This window comes from Maylandia zebra, linkage group LG3, assembly GCF_041146795.1.
Source record: "Maylandia zebra isolate NMK-2024a linkage group LG3, Mzebra_GT3a, whole genome shotgun sequence".
Taxonomy (NCBI): Eukaryota; Metazoa; Chordata; class Actinopteri; order Cichliformes; family Cichlidae; genus Maylandia; species Maylandia zebra.
Genome location: NC_135169.1, coordinates 62962294 through 62986088, shown reverse-complemented (window position 1 = coordinate 62986088; position 23795 = coordinate 62962294). Strand labels below are relative to the sequence as shown.

Below are 23795 nucleotides of genomic sequence, written 5' to 3'. Positions count from 1 at the left end.
GAACATTAGGCAACAGTCTCATGAAGACACTTTATATTGTTCACTAAAGACCAACAATAACAGAGACAAAGGGAGAGCAGCAGAACTAGTGCTAACAATTAGCACTGCTAGCCTGCCCACCAACACCAGCTAATGTTATAAAAACGATGATCAATGATTTTGCTGTAACGGCTCCAGCTGTCTGTGTCAGGGACACGTTGGAGATGAAGTGAGTGATCCAGTGACAAAGGTTTGGAAACCTGCAGTCAGCTGAGACTAAAGGAGTCACCTGACCGAGAGACCAAATGTTTCACTGAGAACGTCCAGATGAACAGAATCAACCTTTGGGATAATCTGTTCCACACATCCATGTTTCACTTACTGCATTATATTTCCTCATTGCTGTGCACACAGGCCTGTGGCTTATAACCAACTCCAAGTTCAGACTCAGAGGCTGCTGAAGCTGTTTTCTGGAACAGAGACGTGTTGGATATAAAAGCAACTCTTCTTTATGTGTCAGCACTGAGGAAAGGAGCAGCTTCGTTTCTAAGTGTATGAAGGACTGTAGCAGTGTGTGTGTGAGCTTTATTTCACAGACAGAACCATGTCAAACACACAACTTCAGGTAAAAACAATACAAAATCAAAGAGTCTGATCAGAAGGATTAAACAGAGGAGTGTGGGACTGTTTTTAACAGACAGCAGGTTAAGCCAGGCTGGAGGAGTAAACTGAGCCTCGGTGTGAGCAGCAGTGTGTTTGACAGGAAGCTGAGATAAACAGTCTGGAGCCCATTTAGTGCTTCATATGAAAGTGTGATGATTTGAAAGCAAATCTAAAATCAAGCAGGAGTCAGTGTGAGAATGATTTGTGCTTTTCCTCAGTCAGATGCTGGGAGTTTCAGTTCATCCATGTTCAGCGTGCTGTGCTTTGTGTAACAGGAGAATATGACAGTATAAATCAAGTCTTCATGTCACTGAAAGCCTCCACAGTCTGCTATGGAGGTGCATCAGTTTGGATTTACAAGAATAACATTTCTTAAACCTGCCACAAGATGGCGCTCCAACAGAAGGGATGTCCACAGTGTAACACAGACACACACATACTGTGTGAATGTGTGAGTGAATGGGCTTTCAACACAAGGCTTCTGCTGCTACCTTTAATTACATAATTAGCTAACAAGAACAAACTGTTAATTACCACCAAAGAACGGCTCCAGATTTTAGCTGCTGACCATTTTGTGAAACGTTGATTACATCAGCTTATTGTTGATTTTTCAACCTTAATATCAGCTGCTTTAAAGGAGCCTCGTTCTCTCGCAGTAACAGTTTTCTTCACTAGATGCAGTGCAGGCACAGTCTGTGTTTCTAAACTACACACTAATGTTCATTGTTGTGCAGCTAAATCCTCCCTCTGGATGGGAAGAATCCCTGTCAGGCTTCAAACACCTGGCTTGGTGTTCTGGAGCTAATGTGTCACCTGTGAGGACTCTGAGATGAACACACAGCAGACACTTCATTTCTCCGTCTGTGTGTCCTCAGTTTCCCAGCATGCCTTGGCTGTGGTGGTGGAGGTGAATGAGGGGGAACATGCTGCTCTGTCAGCACTCCAGCACAGCCTTTGTGTACTTTCACTTCTCCATACTGTCCATTGGAAATCCTGTTTGTTACTTTTTGATTTCAGTCCATGTGTCCAAAGCAAACTTCTGTCCCACACTTTCTCTGCTGACTCTTCACCGATGCTCAGATGATCTCAGATGATTTCACCAGAACTCATCAAAATTCGGGCTCCACAGAAACCCAGACGTCACTAAACAAGCGTAACAAGCAAAGTGAAAACTGGTCGTTCAGCTTTATTGACCAAAGATAAGCTCACATGTCACCTCATGACACAGACACTTATTTCCACAGCATGCACGAGGACTGACAATAAGTGTCTATAAAGCCACTTCTATCTGCCACACCTGTGCTTCTGTCATGGTTGCTCTCCTCTCACTCTGTCATTTATCCACAGTCTGCCTCCCTCTGCTCCGTCAGCTGACGTCCTCTCTACACCACCTGCTGTGTTTTATCCTGCAAAAACACATTTAAGAAGCGTTGCACCGAGTAACGGGAGGAACTGCTATAAAATACATTTAAAGGAGGTGGTGCTGAGTGCTGTGACTAGGGTCCCACCACTGACATCACGGGTGGAGGACATGTTGGAAAACTGCTACAAAGTGCTGTGCAGCCAGCAGAGCTTACAGTCTGTCCTGTGTGTCATACAGGCTCTCACACTTAGTGTTTCTGTGACACATTGAAGAGAAGTTTGTGTTGTTCACAGTTGTGCTTGTACTGAGTGACAGCTGACATGACCTAACAGGAATAATGTGTCTGTGCTGAATGAGAAGTAACACACAATGAAGTCTTGATGCATCTCAATCATCCAGGAAAGTGAGTCTGTTGCTTCTGTTCATCTGGACGCAGCGTTTTGTGGGAGAAACGTGTCGTCATCATCAGGTGACGTCTTCAGTCTCAGCTGCAGGTTTCAGTCTTACAAACAGGACATTTGCATAAAGACTGAAAGCAGCTGCAGGAACGATGGGCTGGGAGCTCCGTTCCTTCATCTTAATTATGCAGATTCTCAGGACCATTGATCAACAACCACTGATCCATGTCCATGAGTCCCATTCACAGAGATGTGGGAATGGCTGCAGTCACAGCATGTAAGATGGAAATAAATGAGAAGTATTTAGCTGAAGTGGATTTGATTTATGTTAGTTCTTTTTTAACTTGTAGTTCTACATTGGAAGATTATTGTGATATTGAAATATAAAAATACATTTATATTCTATTATTTTCTCAAAATAAGCGTCACACTGGTGGAAGCCGGTGTAGCCGCCGAAACGCCTGCATTTATGGAGACTTTCAGCCCCAGGTAGGCCAGTTATGGATCTTGGGATCCACATTATGTCAGCAGCTGTTCTCCACCGTGAACTGTGTTCAAACAAACACGCTCACGCCTCACAGACGACAGCTTACAGTCCTGTAGAGATAAAGTGACTTCGTACAGCCCCGTCTTCAGTCTTGTGGAGATGATCTCGACGCTTTGGTGGATGTTACTAGCTCCTGTGCAGTATTTTGTAAAGAGATGATTATACCCCGTAAGCGCGTTAAAATGTACGCTAACAATAAGCCATGGGTCACTAAAAGTGTCAAATCCTGTTTAAGGAAAAAGAGACAGGCCTTTAAAGAGGGGCTGTTACCGATTTTCAGACAGCTACCAAGGAAATGAAAATTGAGATCTTGAAAGCAAAACAGACAAAAACCTTCTTGAAAGCAAATTTGCTGCAAAAACTTTTGGGTCTGCCTGGACTTGTATGAAAACCATAGCAGGGTTTCAAAATCCCCAGAGCAGCAGTCAGGTCATTTTAGATGTTTTAATTCAGACAGAGATTTTCAAATGCTTTAAACATGTTTTATGCTCGTTTTAGTTCTTCTGATTTCAGCGAGGATATTTGGGAAGTGAAACAGAAACTGAGAGATACTCAGCACTTTATCATTGAACTCAGCGATGTTAAAAAGGCCTTTCATACAGTCAATGTGAACAAGAGCCAGGTCCTGATAATATTAGTGGCCGCCTAATTAAATCTTGTGCTGATGAACTCAGTCCTATATTTCAGGTTATTTTTAACAAATCCTTGCAAACACAACATGTGCCCTCTCTTTGCAAAGAAGCAGTCGTGGTTCCTGTCCCTAAATCTAAACGACTTCAGGCCTGTTGCCCTCACTTCAGTTGTCATGAAAGTCTTTGAAAAAATCCTCAGAAATGTGATTATGAAGAGACTGAAGGTCAGCTGGATCCAATGCAGTTTGCATACAGGCCCAACAGAGGAGTGGAGGACGCACTTTTGACTTTAATAAATCTGATTCTTAAACATGTAGAGAGTAAAGGGACTTTTGCAAGACTTCTTTTCATTGATTTTTCTTCGGCTTTTAAAACAACACAGCCGCATATTTTAATTAAAAGACTTTTAGAACAGTTTGAAATCAGGAAAAACCTGGTGGGCTGGATTTTAGATTTTCTAACTGACAGGTCACAAAGAGTGAGAATAAATGGGGTTCTGTCTGACCCAGTGTTCTCCTCCACAGGTTCTCCTCAAGGCTGCGTCCTATCGCCCTTATTATTCACTCTCTATACAAACATGTGTCAGGGCAGACATGAAAACAGGGTCATTATTAAATATGCAGATGACTCTGTTATTGTCAGCTTACTGAAAGAGGGTGAAACTAACCACGGCCCAGTCATTGATGACTTTGTTCAGTGGTGGGAGGAGTCTTATCTCCAGCTGAACATATCTAAAACAAAAGACATGGTTGTTGATTTTAGGAAACAACAAAATGGGCACGGAGTCACTTTAATTAAAGGTCAGAAAATAGAGCAAGTACAATCATATCATACATACATACATACATACATACAATCATATGGTCTTGGGACCATAATCAATGAAAAACTGAACTTTGATCAAAATTGCAAATCAGTTTGTAAAAAGGGTCACCAGCACCTTTATTGCCTTAGGAAACTTGTTCATTTCCACATTGACCAAAAAATTTTAACTTTGTTTTATCGTTCTTTTATTGAGTCTGTTTTATCCTTTTGTTTGGTGGCATGGTTCGGTCAGACCTCTGTCACAGAGAAAAACTCTCTGAATCAGATAGTGAGATGGTCCAGTCGTCTGATAGGTGAGCCACAGTCTTGTTTAGCCTCCCTGTACTCTGAGCAGGTACAGAGGATGGCTTTATCGATCCTTAAAAATGGTTCCCATCCTCTAAGGGGTGAATTTCAGCTTCTTCCCTCAGGACGGAGGTTTCTATTTCCGAGATGCAGGACAAAGCGTTATAAAAACAGCTTTGTCCCCATTGCTGTCACTGAATTAAATAAGAACTGTTTTTGATTCGAAATATTAAAGTATGTGTCACAGTGAGCTTTATATATTTACTAGGTATGTGTGTTTTTAAAGGGATGTCAAATGCTGTCATTTTTCTGTAAAGCAAATTTACCTTGCCTTTGGGTATAAATAAAGTTACCTTACCTGCAGACGCTGTGCGCAGAGGTTCAGGAGCAGAAGTCCCGTTGTAAACATATCACGGCAGACCCGACGATGTTTGCATGAACGCGCTTTTTTTAAAAGTCAGGTCAAGGCTCCAAAAGCCCAAAGGCGATATAACAGTTTGTGTTTGCTACATGGATCATTGTAGTTCAGCTTTCCTTTGTTATATTTCTTTAAGAGCTCAAAATGTGTTCATTACATAAATCAAATGTAATTTTCTCTGTAGCACTTCATGGATTTCATAAGCAACACACTGTAGTTGTTCACACAAAGCATAAAGGTAAAAACAATATACACAGTGTTATCTTCATTTTAGATGTCACAAAGTATTTGCGGCTCCCAGTGTTTTCCCGAACCCTGACCCTTTGCGTGGGAACCGGGTCCAAAAGGCTCTTTGGGTGTTAAAGGTTGCTGACCCCTGCACTAGGCCCACTAGTCCCCAGAGATCAGGAAAAGGGCCTGAGGGTGCTGTGTTTGGAGTCTGCTGGTTACAGTGTGCAGGACCTCACAGGCTGCTGCAGCGTTAGCAGAGGGCGGGACATACACAGCTATCATAATCACGTGTGTAAACTCTCGTGGTAGATAGTACGGTCTCATGCTAACCGCTAGCAGCTCAATGTCCTTACAGCATAGCGTCTCTTTGATAGAGAAATGCCCAGAGTTACACCATCTATCGTTCACAAACACAGCCAGACCCCCTCCTCCCTTCTTACCACTCTCCGCTGTTCTGTCATAAGAGGCTCAGCAGCTAAAGCAGCACACCTGGGTCTCCCAGCCTTTTAAAAGCAGCCCTTTGCTTCACCTGCTTCACTAAACATTATTATTTTAAGCAGAGTGGTGTGATTTATGTAGGCATTGCTGTGTGACAGGATGACTTTTCTTGCACACCCACCAAATGAGGGCGCACATGCTTCCACGCCCACTGGTGACTGCACACATCCTTTCAAGGAAGCATTTCATTCATCCCTAACAAATGGAACAAAACACTGTGCAGCGTGTTCAGGTTTGAACGTGGCCCTGGCCTCTCTCTGCATCCACCTGGCACATGCAACACACATCCACTCCCTGCTGAACTGCTTGTATTTGATGTGTTGAAGTTTTGGTAAAGTTTGAATAAATTCCACTTTATTTATAGGAACATTTCATCTGTGGACTCCTGCTTCCCCTCTCCTTGAGCCAGTTTGTGACGGGAACATGACATAAGAAAACTAATTTATCCCTTTTTGATTCTGTGTATCTGGCGCTCATCCAGTGAGTTCACACTTGGCAGAAACAGACTGAATTTGTCTGGAGAACTTTGGCTTCAGCCAAGTTAGATAAACACACTGTGTCTCTGTCAAAACAGCAGTGTAGTTGTGGCACCCCTGTGAGGGAATGACCACATGAATATTATTTTGTGTAAAACACTCATGTAACGGGACATTTTTCATTGCTATATGTATTTATTTTCAGTTTCTTTAAGAGGATAGAAAATCCATGTAACAGGGATTCATTTTATGTTAGAAAGCAGTGAGGGCGGAACTTTGGTGCTTGCTCCGGGGTTTCGGGGTGCAGTAAGTGGAGCCCACCTTCCGCTGCTTCCTCAGACACGTTCTGGAGGAAAGCAGAGACGCATCGTGTCTTCCTTACTCTGCTCTTCACCTGCTTTTACAGGTCGGTACACGGTGCTCGCACCGAAAATGTTGTTTATTGTCACCATGGTTACCCACGTTAATGTGAATGGGAGAGTTAAGGCGGTCCGCCAAAGTTATTTATATGTAAACACGGGAGAAAACCAGAGGAGTGTCCCGCGCGACCGCACCGCGAGCCCGCTCGTTAGGTGGAGCGCTCGTGAAGCAGAGTCAGTGCGCTCCTATGCTCTGTGCAAACGTGTTGTAATGCTCCAATCAAATCAGTTCTGTGAGATGTGAATGTTAATAGTTCTGTTAAAGTGACTGAGTAGATTAGCTAGTGTAACACAAGCACTCTGAGCAACTCTGTGTAGCTAACAGAGGCATTCATGGGTTGATTAAACAAGCTGTGTTTCATGATGCACTAAATAGTGATTTTGCCAGTAAATTACTGGAGGGAACAAATGTAATGTATTTACCAATGCTGTTATTGAATAGAACTGTTTAGCCAGTAAGACACTGCAGAAGACAATGTGATGTGTTTATTGATATGATAAAAGGATGTAGCTGTTATGGAAAGAAGTGTGAACTTGAGAAACTGAACCAGTTAAAAAGAGTATATTTCACTGATGTTGTGAAATAAGTAAATGTAATTGATGTGAATGAGGAACCAGCTGAACAGTATATTGAAAGCTCATGTTTAGTGTTTTATAGCATTTATTTGTGTGAAATAAATCAGACTCAGACACGTTCTGGAGGAAAGCAGAGACGCATCGTGTCTTCCTTACTCTGCTCTTCACCTGCTTTTACAGGTAACATATTTGTCATCGAGGTCTTCATCCTTGGGACCCGTAACATAGTAACTTCTTCATTGTTATACTTCTATAGTTTTCCCATTTTGTGAGCTGTGGATGTGGAAAGTGTCTCAGTGACACATCCACATGAAAACGGCATTACCTTCGTTCATTTGCACGTCAAATGAACGAGCTGTTTGGACTTTAACGTCACAGCTGATGCTTCGATACTCGAACTCAAGAGTTCAGCTTCCACTCAGAGGTACAAGTACACACAGCAAAGATAAACGTGTACACAAGGTGGAACCCACAAGTGCACAGCTCCAACCAGAGATGGGCAGTAATCCGATTACTTTTTTCAAGAAACGAGTAAAGTGAGGGATTACTATTGCAAAAAAGGTAATTAGATTACTGTTACTTTCCCGTAAGCACGCTGCGTTACTGCGTTACTAAAACCGCAGCTGTGTGCAGATGAACAATGGATAATCTATCGAGTGTGCAGAGAGTGTGAGCGTGCAGCGTTTAAAGCGTGGAAGCACTGACCTTACTTTGAGTTTGACTCTGTAAAAAGTGACAAAAACATTAGCATCCGCTGTTCACTGCGTGGGAAGAAAACATGCTCACTCACTATGTGTTAATGGGCACGCTTATTTATAACTTTGATAAAATGTCATAAAAATAATTCCATGCCAGCTCACCATTGGTGATCAGGTAGTTTCTGTTCCAGTTCCAGTCCCATAAATCATGAAGCTTGCTGCCAGAAAAGCTTCAAATCTCCTTTGAAAGCTGTTTGTGGTCTTGATTGTGGGAGCTTCAGTTGTCTGACTCCAGCTGCCACACAGTGCTCACTGATATCATTTGCAAAAACCCCAGTGTGACAATATTTATCAGTGAAGCAGAAATCAGGAAGTGACGACTTTTCTTTGAACATTTGCTAAGGCTAAGCTGTGCTTTCTACCACAGTTGGGAATTTCCTGGTTTACAACAAATTATTGTGTCAACACCGCATAAGATTTCAAACTACAGGAAAATCACTGGAGTTATAAGAGGCAGACAACGACACACACACCACATGCATGCTGTTGCTATTTATTGTGGATTAACCTGTCAAGGGCAAGAACAAAATAATTCTGCCTCAAATACAGGAAATCATAGCTTTCCTGTATTTCCTCCATTGTTGGCATGCTGGTTAGTGCTGTTGCTCCACAGTAAGAAGGTCCTGGGCTAAATTATCCATGAATGTAAACGGCTGTGTGTTTCTATCTGATAGACTGGTGAGCTGTCCAGGGTGTACCCTGCCTGGTAACTAGAGCAGGGCGATATGGCCAAAAATATTTATCACGATATATATTTGAAAATTTGCGATAACGATATAACCGACGATATAATTGATGCGAGACAAAATACAACTCCACAACATTACTAGCGCAAAAAGACAACCTTCTATTTATTTTCACGTAAACAAGAAGCTGGTTTTTATGTACATTAAAGCTTTATAAAAATGTAACAGTGCAAATGCAAATTCCTTGCTGAAAGTTTAACCAAAAGGCATTTCCAGTAGAAATGGGCTGACATATCCTGAGCATAACCATGTATAATATCCACTGAAGTTAAAAAGAGGTGCTTTGCAACATTAAACTGCAGTGCGCAGTACGTATTTTTCGGACCATAAGGTGCACGGGATTATAAGGCACATTAAGCGAAACAAAGCAGTCAGATAAATCAAACTTTATTAAACTCATTCTTCTTGCTTCCTCCACTTCTGTACCATTGATTCATTAATGTTGAATTCTCTGGCAGCTGCTCTATTCCCATGTTGTTGCAGTATACTAATGACTAACCTCGTATTGTGGATGGATTATCTCAGTTGTTCTCCTGACTGAAGTTTGGTCCGTTTACAGCATCCTGCCATGCGATTACATTTGTCTCTAACCATGAAGAACCTTCACGTTAACTTTTATAAGTGGAAAAGTGTTAGTGTTCGTCCTCCAGCTTCACTGTTTATGTTATGCTAACATAGCTGTGTCGCTAGCGATCACGTAGCACATCATTATATACCAGCTAGCCCAACTTCAGTAACCCTACAAACGTCACTGCTGTTTAGTTTCCTGTCTTCATTTATGTTGGAAGTGATAGCAGAGCTGTACGTTTGATTTTTTTCAGAAATCTCTCCGTCAGAACGTGCTATATCATGCTTAGGTAACTAGCGAGACTAGCGAGCTAACTTCCGCCAGCTTCCTGCTAACTTCTAACTCCGTTAAATGTAATAACTTTTGTTTTCATGGATGCCTGGAAGTTAAACTTTATAGTTACACCTGGTAAAGCAGCAATGCTGATCGTTTTATTAAAGATGAAAGGATTTAGACAGTTTTTAACTCTAAGTGATGCTGCAGTGTTGTTTGACCTGAAGTATACGGAGTTTAGGACCCAGATTACTCCCAGATTTAAGAGCATCTTAGTCCGACAAATACGACAATAACAACGGCCGCTTGCATGTTCTGCAAAAAAATGTGCTTTGTTGTGTATCTGACGGACAAACACCAAACCAGTTCCACATCACTGAAGTTGCACCATTTTTACAAACCAATTCTGGTTCATCTGTTTCACTCAACAATCGGCCATGTGCGTATGAAAACATGCGCGTTTTACTCCCATTCTATCGCGATATTTCATTTTCCTATCGTTGCCTAACATTATACCGGTATTACCGTGAACGGTATAATATGGCCCAGCCCTACTGGTAACCTATCACTTCAGGGTTATTTCCCAGCCCTGCTGCAACCAGGATAGAGATAGGAGGATGGTGGTTGTTGTAGACCCATTCAATTTCAATTGAAGGATTAAAATGTTCCAGGAGCTCAACTTACTCCATCTGAACATGTTTCAATCGTGTTTTATGAACACAACATGCAGGTTTACTGAATATGAAAAGGTTGTGTTGATTTAACTCAGTTGTTTAAGTTTCTGCCAAAGCAAAACCTTTGTGTGCAACCAGTGTCCACTATTGAATCAAGTAAATCCAACATGTTTTTGTCAGTGCAAAAGGAGTTACGGTGCCTGTATTCCTGCACAATATTGTCCCGGGAGGGAGGAAAACTTTCTGGTGAAGTTTTGGTTGATTTTTGGGTTTTGCTTGACACTAGGTTGATTTTATCAGTGAGGTTTGGATTGTTTTCTTTCTCTAAGAGAGAGAAAGATGGTTTTATGCTTGGACATGTTTGCAATGGGCCCCAGTATTTGTTACTTTATTAGTATTTTATTGGTTGCGTTTGTTTGTGCTTTTGTTACAGTGCACTGAGATAAGAACATCTGAGAGGTGTGATCCACCGGTGGTGATATTTTGGTATTTTGTGAGTTCCTGATTTAACAAATCAGCTCTTTAATCCAGACCTGAGAGGTTGAACTTTAAAGCGCTATAAAATATTCTTACTGGAAACAGTGGCAAAGTGTTTTTCTCCATGATTATAATGGGCTTGGGAGAAATTCACTTATATGTGACATTGATCACATGAGAAGTCCTGAGCCTAAAAGGATTGCAGCCAGTCAATCCAGTCCAAAAACAAGGAGCTGTTTTCCTTTAAAATGATGACGTCATCTTGCTGGTGATGGAGGCTCGAATAGGCTGCGCGTGAGACTCCATTATCAGCAATATCTGGTATGAATGTGTGTGGATGTATGCATGTGACTGGACTGTGACGGACTGACGACTAAAAGTTCAACTGACTTGATACTGAGACAAAAACGGTGCCGACTTTAGGATTAGTGAATGTCCACAACAATTCACCCAGCCTGTAGAAGAAGGGTGGAGGTTTTGTCTTGCTTTGTTTTTGCAGGAGCAGAAGGATGACAGAGACTAAAGGGGGAGGCTGTAGCTTCACATGAGTGTGAGCTGCAGTCTGAACCCTTTGGTTGCTAATGTTGAGTCACTGATGTTTGCATTAAGAAAATTGTGTTTTAATTAAGGTATCACATTATATTGTTGGGAATGTTAAATGCTAAAGTGAAGAAAAGCTTTGATTTCACTCATGACTGAACATGTTATTATTAACCATAGCAGGCCACTGTAAAGAGTCAATTAACTTTTATAGAGGGAAAAAAGGCCAAAAACTCTGTTAATGCCTATGAATAACAGGCAATGATAGACTTGTCACATTCAAAATAGAGATATGTAATAACAAACACGGGTCCGTGTCATTTAGGTTCTCCATTGAAATAGTCAATCATTTAGAAAAGTAGAATATATATATATATATATATATATATATATATATTCTACTTTTCATATAGAGCATATAGAGAGACGAGACGACGAGGCTGCAGTTACAGCAGTGCAAGTAAACAAACAATAAATATAAGAAGAGTAAGAAAATAAATCTACACTTTAGGACTCGGGGTAAAGGATCAATAACAATTTAAATTTATAATTTACAGTTTGATGATTTAAAGTCTCACACAACCCGTCAAAAGGGGCGGGGCCGGCTGCTTCCAAGTAGAGCACATTTCATTTATAATGATGTAAATCCAAGCCCATCATGGATTCACGATCTGAATCCTGGGTTGTGTGAAATCCCAGAAATCAACCTTAGACAAAGTGAATCTGTGAACTAAGGTGTAGGTCTGTTAGGTTAATTGTGCTGATCCTCGGGTTGGGGGATTTGTGTTTGTACTGGAGCGCAAAATTCAAACCAATGGAAGATGGACAACAAAAGTTCAAAGCCATCAGGTGCTCAGGTTAGAAAAAAGAGAAAAGATGCAGGTAAGCAGACGTGTGATTGGATAATGGCAGGTCATCCTGAACCAATCAGACTAAACTCCAAACATTACATTATGTTACAGATTTTAATATTAATTAGTCATTGTTACTTGTTGATTTGTCCTTTTCTCATTGTGTGACGAATTATGACGACTGTTTGGTAGCTGTTATTGTCTCTCTCTCTCTCTTCATGTGTGTTTCTCTGGTGAAACAATAGTTTTGTGTTAATGTTAGGGCTGCACGATTTTGCATAAAATGAGAATCACGATTTTTTGCTTAGAATTGAGATCATGATTCTCTCATAACAATAAATAAACATAAAACAACAAATGTCTCTCGTTTTGTTGTTGCAGCAAAATGTTGTAGTGCTTGAAATTCCGTCTCCACCGTTGCTCGACGCTGCGTGTACAGAGCAGGTAGTGCAACAATAGAAAAATAGTTGCGGGACGGCACTGTGTAGCGTTTGTCTAGGGTGTTGATCGTTTTCCTAAATCCCTCGTTTTGCACAGTGTTGATGGAGCCATATCTTTGGTCAGGTGATAAGTGATAGCCTCCGTAATGTCTTTGTGCCTGCGGGAGTTCGACGTGTATAGGGAAGCGCTGTATAAGGTTCCCGTTATTGATGTTTGGGTGGTTGACCGGGACGGATTTTCTCCTGTCACTTTCTCGTCATCCCTGACGTGCTCTCCGTTGTTGTTTCCCTGCTAATTTTAGCATCACACGGCACAGCTTCTGTATCACGTGGTATAAGGCTCCGCCCTTGTCATTTGTTGAGCAGGAAGAGTGAGCGCTTGTTTTCATGCAGATTACGTCCCGGATCAAAATGCGGTACAATCGTCGTCTTTTTTTTTTTTTTTAAATCGTTGTCATTTGGAAATGAGATCGCACATAAGTATGAATCGAGATCGCGATTTTCTAACGATTAATCGTGCAGCCCTAGTTAATGTACAATCCTTAATATGTTTTCTGTGTGTGTGTGTGTAAAGTTCCACAATACACGTGGAACTTTACACACACACACATTTGTTTTTGTCTGTTTTTGTATCTTGCAAATAAACCTTTAAAATAAATAAAATTTTATTATGTATTTATTTTTGGCCTACATCAGTAAGAAATGCCAAATTATATACACAAAGTTACAGGAATCACCACTCCTGTTATTCATGATGATTTCAGTAACATCACATAATAACATGTAACATCCTGTAAGCACAGTCTGCCTGTGTCTTTTCTCTGCAAATGAACATTTTCAGCCAATATAGGTAATACATCAACATGGCTGCCGTGGCTAAGTTAAGAATATTTATAATGTCATTTCAAAACTTGCATATGATCTGCAATTTGTAGCAGATCTACTGACTGTCACAGAGCAGCTGGAGCAGTCTCGAATGCAGGTCAGTCCACTGCTGCCACCTGTGGCCAAGTGCCATAGCTACTGCTGGATGAACTCGTGACACATCTGCACCTGTTTCTATGAACACATTGAGCAGAGTCTGAGTGGCTGCACTTACACTGGTGCATTCAAACATATTGAAAGATGGCAGCAATGTGGATTGTCAAGACTCAAACCAACCATTGAGCAAAGACAGCAGGATCACTGGTTTCTGTTTGTTATACAGCCAGATTTACTCGTGACACACATGTGCAGCTGGCTTTATCACCTATTCTGAATTTGTTTCAAGCACAATACATTTGTTACACATGTTGGGATATTGTGTTTGTTTTAAATGTTATATACCTGTGTGGTATGTGACTTGTGTTGCCATGACGCCAGGTCTCTCTTGGAAATGAGATTTTTTTTTTACCTGGATAAATAAAGGACTAATTTGTAACTTTCAGTGTTTTCCGGTCTTCCAAAAGAAAAAAAACCTTCAACCTCGTTTCTCTTACAGAGGTTGAATGCACCTTCTGCGGATGGCGGTACCACACAGTGTGCGTGGACTTCCCCTGCACAGAAGGCAACTACAAATGCTGTGAATGCTAAATAAACAGAAACAAATGATCCCTGTTGTCTTTGCTTGATGATTGGTTTGAGTCTTGACAATCCACATTGCTGGCGTTGCATCTTTCAATGCCAGCAATGGCAGGTATCAGTGCTCAAACCTTTTGTGTTTGTTTCCAACAAGTTGCCCACCTCGGGAAACAAAAATGTGTTCTTTTACTTGTCAGATGAACATATGAGACACTTTGACTCTTCAGTGCAGTGTGGAGCCTAACAAAGATCTGTTTTGTGTCCCAGCTGATCAGCAGGAGGAGGAGAGTCTGACGGAGCAGCAGAGGAACATTTTCAGCTACTTGGACTCAGCTCAGCCACTACAGAGGAAACAATGAGCTCAACACAGAAGGTGACAGACAGAGCAGGACCATATGACCAAAGATATTTATCACCATATACATCTGAACATTTGCCATAATGATGTAGCTGACGATAGAATTGACACCAGACAAAATACTTTACAGCTGCACAACTTTATTAAAAACCCATCAATGTATTTTCACTGAAACAAGCAGCTGTTGTTTATGTGCATTAAAGTTATATAAAAATGTAACAGTGCAAATGCAAATTCCTCGCTGACAGTTTAACCAAAAGGCGTTTCCAGTGGAAACTGGCCGACACATCCTGAGCATAACCATGTATAATATCCACTAAACTTCAGAAGAGGTTATACAGTCGTGGCCAAAAGGTTTGAGAATTGCATAAATATTGGAACCTGGAGAAGTTGCTGCTTAAGTTTTTATAATACAGATTTGTACTTTATTTCAAATTGAACCTTTAAAGGGGCATTTCTGGACTTTTAAAGACCAGTAATGTACTTTTAAGGGAACATTTAAAAAAATGTTCCTATAGGTACAAAAATGTTCTTCTCTCGTACCTCTATTTCTGAGAGTGTATCATGTAACACTATAGATCAACTTAGCTCAGAATATATAAAGCATATAAACAGTTACAGCAATATGATGCAACAAACACAGCAGCTACTGATCCAAAATACTCAAAGCTTCATAGAACTGAAACCAACATTTATTTTTAGCTCCATTCTGCTGCTGATACAGACTTTAGGTTTCTGAACATTAAACTTGTTGCTGCCTTTCATAGTGTGTAACTTGAAGGCCCTGAGTACTTTCTCCCACACTGAAAACACTGGGAGGATAACATTATTTGAACATTACCTAATAAGACTGATTCAGGACAGACAGTTATGTTAAACTTTCCTAGCAGTCCTTCACAAACAGGGAACAGTCTGTCTATTCTCTCCATCTGTCAGCTGCTGCTGGCTCTTCCTCCTCCTCTTCCTCACACACTGCTGAGTTTGTCCTGGTGGATCATCAGGGCTGCAAAGCCTCACAGATGATGTGCAGCAGTGGCTCCCTCAGTCTGTCCTCACTCTGGACACTTGCAGTCGTCACACATGGAAATCAAATGTGTGATAAGCTGCAGGATTCAAACACAAGTGTAACTTATAAACACATGTTCATACTTTTATTCCACAATCAGAGAGAAAGAAACAGAGAGAGAGTGCAGGACAGACAGACAGGTGACAGTCTCAGGTGTACACACTGCTACACAACAGCACCAGAGAAGCAGGATTTAGTGTTTGTGTTATTACGAGTGTAAACAAGAAGAGTTCCCAGATGGTGCAGTGGACACATGTGTGACTGCTGTGATTAAAGCATCTTTCTTTCAGCTTAACGAGTGAACCGTCAGCTCGTTCAAACACACGTTAAAGTGCGTTTGGCTCGACACCACCGAACAGAGGCAGCAATATAACACAGCTAACATTAACAGTGCAGTGAATCCTGCTTGTGCCGTGATGTTCAGGACTACAAACCGAGCAGCATCACTGACTTTCAGCTTGTTGTGTTTGTGGATATATGACTGACTTTAATTATCCACAAAATCATCACATTCTCTGTCAGATTAAGGTCGACTATTGAACGGCGTATATTTTAAAGGCTTTAAAACCAAGTTAACGCTGAAAGTACAAACATCACTAATGTCACATAACTCTGCCGACAAGGCATAGCTATGGCTATGAAATGCTCTTTGTGTATCACTTCTTCATTATGAAAGATGTCATTAATGCACTAGTAATGTCTCATCTGGAGTATTGTTCAATCATTTGGTCAGCAGCTAATAAGACAGATCTTAACAGACTTCAGTTAGTCCAGAATAAGGCGTCCAGATTAGTGTGAAGATGTTCATACTATACTAATATTGATAAAATGCATAATAACCTTTCTTGGCTTCCTGTACAGGCTAAAATATTCTATGGCTTACTTGTAGTTCTAAAGAAAGCAATTCTGTTAAACACACCACATTTATTCTGCTCAGCTGCAGTATCCAGATGAAATACATCATCATATTACACAGTTTTCAACAAGCTGCAATTTAGTAAATGCTCGAGTTAAAAGTAACGTTTTGTAAAACTGTTACATTTAGAGCAACTTTTAAGTGGAATAAGTTGCCTTAAAAAATTAGAGAATTATTCAAAACTTCAATGAACACTTAAAAGCCGATTTACAGAGCTTTTAGTTGTTGTAAATATTGTAAGACATGATTTGTTTTTGAAATTTGTGTAATGTGCCTCAATGTTATTGATATTATTATTATTATTATTATTGATTGCTTATGTTTTAACAATTGTGAAACCTCACTGTGGATGTAAGAGTGAAATTATGTGGATATCTTGAATCCACTTTATTGTGTAATATTTTATGTGAGTACTTGACGGAAGACGAGCAACATCTGTTGTGGAAGCTAACGGGGTTCCTTTAGAATAAACAAACATAGGATTTATTATCACTGAATAATTCTGTATAAATCTATACAAATTATAGAAATATGTAATAGGAACCAACAAAATAATCTAAATTATAAAGTAGTGTGTGTGTGTGTGTGTGTGTGTGTGTGTGTGTGTGTGTGTGTGTGTGTGTGTGTGTGTGTGTGTGTGTGTGTGCGCATGATTTTAGTGTTTGAACAGTCATGAATTATCTTTAACAGCAGGTTGGATGTAATGTGTTAGAACTACCAGCAGGTGGGGATAAGAGACCTTTAAGGTGTTTGGTGCCACGCTCCACCTTCAGGTTTAAAACTAGTGTTAATGGAGTTTGAAGGTTGAGTTTGTTCCACGACTGCATTTCACTCACTGCCTCTGTTTGTATCTCTGTCACTGCAGGACCAACATGGAGCCAGAAGTCAGCGCACTCAGGAGGCCGACAAACCTCACAGAAGAAAGGGAGAGAAAAAACACACCTGTGACGAGTGTGGGAAGGGTTTTACTGTGAGGGCTTCACTAAAACGGCATCAGGTCATCCACACTGGAGAGAGACCGTTCAGCTGTCACTTGTGTGGAAAGTCTTTTTCCAGGAAGGGTCACCTAAAAACATACCAACTCATCCACAGTGGAGTTAAAGCGTACAGCTGTGATCAGTGTGGCAGAGCTTTTACTCAAAGTAGCAGCTTACAGAGTCATCTAGTTACCCACTCTGGAATTAAGGCATACAGCTGTGACTTGTGTGGGATGGAGTTTACTGTGAGGGCTAATCTAAAACGGCATCAGGTCATCCACACTGGAGAGAGACCGTTCAGCTGTGACTTGTGTGGAAAGTTTTTTTCCTTCAAGGATTCCCTAAAACAACACCAACTCATCCACAGTGGAGTTAAAGCGTACAGCTGTGATCAGTGTGGCAGAGCTTTTACTCACAGTAGCCACTTACAGAGTCATCTAGTTACCCACTCTGGAATTAAGCCATACAGCTGTGACATCTGTGGAAAAACTTTCAGCCAGAGAGGGCACCGAAATAAACACCTACGCATTCACACCAGACATGATGTGTACTGCTGTGAACAGTGTGGCAAATACTTTACAACAGACGCAGACTTACAACGACACATGTTTACCCACACTGAGGAGAGACCTTATCAATGTGACCTGTGTGAGAAGACTTTTAAAGCTCCACATGACCTGAGACGACACCAACAGATCCACACCAGAAAGAGACTCTACAAGTGCAGCTACTGTGAGGTATGTATTTATATTGTTATCTTGTCATTTTAGCCTGACTGTTTGGAACAACTCTGCTCATTAAACTGTGTTAGCATGTTAGCAATTCTACTGCATGGAAAAGCAGCTCTGAGTGATTATTCAGATTTTCCTTTCAGTTATGATTTTAGTATTACTGTAGTATTATGGTGGTAGTATTGTAGTTATTGCAGCCCAGTAAACTGAGTGTGTTAACTGAAACAGTCAAATGTAGTTGGACATCTGCAGAGATGCTCTTTATTTCAGGCGACGTTCAGGATACAAATGTTGAAGGACTGACTTACACTGTCTTTGTGTCTTTGTTTAGAAGCAGAGCGACACAGATGGATCCAGTTCTCAACCCTGTCATCACTGTGGTGGTGGGAAAGACTTTCATTGTGACCTCTGTGGAAAAACTTTCAGTCAGCAAAATACCCTAAAAGTACATCAACGTAGACACACTGGAGACAAACTGAAATACTGCAAAGAATGTGGGAGAAGCTTCACCACAACAAGTGAGTTAAAACAACATGAACTGATTCACAGTGGGGTTAAAAAGCACCTCTGTGATCAGTGTGGGTCATCCTTCACCACTGCAAGTCAGCTTAAATCACACAAACGAGTCCACACAGGAGAGAAACCACACAAGTGCAGACACTGTGAGAGAAGCTTCTCACAGTCAGGTAGTCGTAACATTCATGAACGTGGACACATGGAAGGAAACTACAGCTGTGACCAGTGTGACAAGAGCTTCAGGAATCTCAGTTCATACTCTGCACACAAACGATCCCACGTTACTAATAAACTGTTTCACTGTTACCAATGTGCCCAAACATTCACCTCATTGTCTGCTCTGTGCAAACATCAGCGCGATCACTCAGGGCTGAAATCACTCCCATCACTGGATCACAGTGAATCTGAAGACACAGAAAGATCCTCTGGTTTCTGTGTCGGACTCAAAAAGCTTGAGATCAGGCTCCACAGAGTTCAGATAGAATTATTTAAACTTGTGTTGAACTGAACTGGTTGCTGGGATGAACTTCTACATAATACAGATCTACATGGGATCTTCTTTTCTGTTGTTTTACTGAGTCAGTTTTGTCCTTTTTTCTCTGTCCTGGTTTTGCTCGTCTGTAAATGATTGAAACTCAGTCAAATAGTTCATTGTTCTCCAGCAAAACGTTTTGGAAACTCATGTTTAACCTTTAAAACTCTGACATGTTTTAGCACACAAGGCTTCATCGGGGAGTTCACTCATGATTGGACCATGAGAACAAAGGTTTTTAGTTCTTTCAAAGAGAGTCTTGGAGATGTTTGATGTTTCTGTTTTTCTGAAACCACCTGAAAGAAAAACTATTTTTCTTGCTTTATGTCGTGTGGAAGTTTTTAATGTTTCTTCATCTGTGATGTTCTTGAATGTGTTCACGTGAAGATGGTACAAATAAACTGTCCTTTCAGCTTTAGCTCCTAATTTATTCATTATTTATGGATGTAGCACAGCAGCCGTCTCTTGATTAACACATGGAGGGCTCGGGATCTGATGGTGTCGTCTCCCTAATTTGCCCACTCAGTAAATCTCACTCATGGCTAGGGCTGCACGATATTAGGAAAACCTGCGATGTGCGATAACTGTGATCAATACTGCGATAACGATATGACTTGCGATAAAATAAATAGCAAAAAAAAAAACAAAAAACAAATACATAATTTCCGTTTTACTGCACAGTTTTATTTAATGAAAGCTGCTGTATTAGCAGTGTAACAACAAAGTGCAGTCAAACATTGAAACATTGCCCCCATAAAAAAATTTCTGAGGCTTGAATTCTGAAAGACATCCTTCCCGGTCTCTATAATTAGTTTTAAATAAACATAACTTAAATTATACTGCAAATTATCTCTATGCAGTTGTTCATCATTTTACCACTCACCAAGTAGTTATGATGCAAGTCAAAACTGGAGTGGAAACTTTACTAGATTAAACTATAGGTAAGAACTTGTCTGCTGTGGGAACACACCAAAGAACAATTGTCTACCTTTGTGGTCGTACTGGCCAAGACTAATATTATCAACAATTAAGAACAATGTAGGTAGTGTATTTTTGTAATTTTTTGAAAAAAGAAAAAGGTTTCTCTATCTTGCATTCATCCTTCCTGAGTGAATGTTTTTTATGGCAAGTTCTTGTTAAGGAAAACCAACATGTTTACTCTCCAAGGTTTTAAACATGTGCGCTGACATGTTACTATGTTTCCTGATGTACTAAAAAGTCTCTCTGAAGGTGAGCTACTTGCAGGTATGCAGAGATACTTCCTTGCAAGCTTGCTTAGCTGTGGGAATGTCATTTTGTGGAGTTTCCACCATGCCAAGGGGTCTTCCTCACTGTCTATGGCCGTGGATAGCAAGTAGCTGTTAAGCTCAGCTTCAACAGCTTGTGAGAGATGCATAAAAGAGGAGGTAGGGATTGGAGCTGCCTTGAAGAAACTGCCCAGGGACTTTTTTGCCTTCTTCAGGGGACGACTGGGTGGATCATCTGTCTGGGCCTCTGGTTCAGCGGAGCTTCTCTCCTGGAACAGAAAGCAGATTATAAGAAAAGTAAACATTTTGGACTAAATATGAATTGAAAGGTTTTATATATAAGCATGCATGAATACCTTCTGTGCCACTGCTTCCATTTCTGACATCACTCTGGTCTTGATGTCTGAGACTCGATCAGTGCTGGTGTAGCTGACTTTAAATCTGGGATCCATGAAGCACGCCATGTCCATAAGTTCCTGGGTAGCTGGATTTTCATATTTAGTAATCAGGTACTCGAGGATTTTCTTCTTAATTGATTTTGTCAAATCACTGTCTTCTTCCTTCTCTGCAAGCACCGACGTCTTCATCAGATGAAGGACTGGTTTTACATATGAAACACTAACGTAGCTCTCACCAGACAGGGCATCTGTAAAGTCTTGCAGGGGGTGTAATGCCTGGTTGACAGACTCCAGTACCTCAAGATCCTGCCAAGTAGGAATCAAGTGTCTTGATTTCTTGTCTGCTGAGATGACATCAGAAATGGCCCGCTGCTGCTCCAGGACTCTCTCAATCATCTTCTGCCTGGAACCCCACCTGGTTGGGCATTCTGTGATCAGTGTGTGCTCTGGGAGGTTGAGCTTCTGCTGTGCTTTTTTCAGAGCCATATTTGCTTTCCAGCTGTGGCAAAAATGTCCAACTAACTTTTTGCAAAGTCCAATGGCTCGGGCAATGCGGGCATCATCTTTGATAGAATTTTCTGGAGAAATAAGAGGAAACAAAAAAACTGTCATGTTTAAAACCTTTTTTTTAAAAAAAAAAACTAATTGAAATTTATAACTAAAGTTGTCTAAAAAGGTAACATTATCCTTATCAATATCAATTTGATAATAATGTATAGCACATTTTCATTGCTAAAAAGATCTGCCTTGAATAAAACTTACCGATTGCAAGGTGCAGCCTGTGTCCAAAACACTGAAGTCTGACCCAGTTGTTTAGCTCCGTGGCTCTCACAACATTGGCACCGTTGTCTGTGGTGATGCACACTTGTCGATCTTCTTTAAGATCCCAGCTGGCTAACACCTCACGTAATACATGGGCTATATTTTCACTAGTGTGGGAGTCTGGAAAATACACAGTCTCTAGACACCGTGTTTTCAGTTCAAAGTCTTCGGTGAGGAAGTGCACTGTGAAACTCATATATGGTTCCGTTGTACGACTTGACCATAGGTCTGTAGTGCTTGCGTAGTTTTCAGCTTGGCTCAGTTCAAACATGACGGTCTTGCGGCATGTTTCATACATTTGTGGAATGGCGACATGTGAAAAGTAGTTTCGTGAGGGGATGCGGTATCTCTGGTCCACTTTATGTATCAGACTGGTGAAGCCCTCTCTGCTAACTGTATTTATAGGCATCATGTCTTTAGCCAAAAAATGTGTAATGGCGTCTGTTATTTCTTTGTACCGCTTCGACGTTTTCTCATAAGGAATTCCACTTGAAAAACTCTGATACAGAGACGGCTGTTGGACTGCTGCGCTCTTTGTCTTAACATTAGCAACCTTTGTTTGGCTAGCCCTATCTTTCTGGAACTCTTCAAACAGTTCTCTGTGGTTGTATTGAAGATGATGGTGGAGATTAGTCGTGTTTCCTCTGGTGGTTGCCACGAGTGTTCGGCAAGTTTTGCAGAGTACCTGTGTTTGGAGAACGTCGTCTTTATCAAATCCAAAGTACCTCCAAATAAGTGAGGTACTATTTTTTTTTTTTTAGCCACGAGTTCAGTAGCATTCTCGTCACGCGTCTCGCTCTCAGCCATTACAACTCTGACTCGTTGCTGCAGCGTTGTTCGCGCCCGACCTGCGTAGGAGGCGGGCCTCTAATCCATTTGATTGGTTAATGCCGTGAAGGGCTCTATTCGACTGGTCAAATGTGTAAATGGATTTCTTTGATTGGTAAATTCTTTACAGCACGTGTGTAAACATTTTAAGGTACCCAATTATCGCAGTTTACGCCGTCTTTTGCGATGGGCCCATCGCGCAGGCTGATATCGCGATGACAATAAATTTTCGATTTATCGTGCAGCCCTACTCATGGCCAAGAAATTGAAATAAACCTTGTTTCCCTGCTGGATAGTGATCCACTGTAACTCTGCTCCTCCTTCCTGTTTAGGATTTCTGTGGCTGAAGTAAAATTCCCTCCATCCATCACTTATCCCAGCTAACCCAAAGTGAAATAAAGTTTTGCTGGTCTTAAAAAAGCATTACAATAATGGGCATTACCAATGCAAACTGAATGATACAGAAGATGAAAGAAGAGACTTTGATCAGTTAATAAAGCTCATGATCTGGATTCATTGTGGCTGCTACACAGATACTTCTGGGTCACTTCTCTCAGTTAGGAACCTTCCTCACCAAACTGACTGTTGGACCACACCCCTGGTTTCATGAGAAATTGTTTCAGCCATGATTTCTCTTCCTGTATTTCAGAGTAAAGACTGAAGTGACAAATGGAAACATGTTTAAAAAACACAATGTGAGAGAGACGTTGAGGTCCTTAGAAGTTACCCTGGGTTTTTCTGTCACCCTGCTAGATGTTACACACCTTGTTATTGGACTGATTTCTACTGCTGGACTACTCCTGCGGAGAGTAACAATACTTACTAATTAGCTCCCTTTCACACCTTTGGGGATATTTATTTTTGTGTTTGCAGCGCTGTGAGCCAGAACAGCGAGAGAAAAATCTGCAACAGCGACGAGCCGAATGCTTACGTGAATCGCAGCAGCTGCACATGTGCTACGCTGAATTAGAGGATATCTTTGCTCTGGATTTCTATTTCTACTTTTTCATTTCTATATGATTCTTCTTGCATCTAAACAAAGATGATTCAATTTGCTAAATGTTGATGGCTCTTCGTGCTCAGGTGTAAATGAGACGTAATATTTGCTCTTGGTTTGGTTCTCCTGTACAGAACCTTGCAGTACAACAGAAACCTAAAAACATTATTTGTAGTTGTTATTCTTAGTTGTTCTGCTGCCTAAATACCA

At 40.9% G+C, this 23795-nt stretch overlaps 1 long non-coding RNA gene across 1 annotated transcript; it reads left to right on the top strand.

The window, feature by feature from the left end:
• The first annotated feature begins 6591 nt into the window (after positions 1 to 6591).
• Positions 6592 to 19711, top strand: LOC143416619 (uncharacterized). Its single transcript, XR_013096999.1, has 4 exons — positions 6592 to 7490; positions 14465 to 14570; positions 17403 to 18251; positions 18577 to 19711. It is a non-coding gene; the product is annotated as an uncharacterized LOC143416619 (long non-coding RNA).
• The last annotated feature ends 4084 nt before the right edge of the window (positions 19712 to 23795 follow it).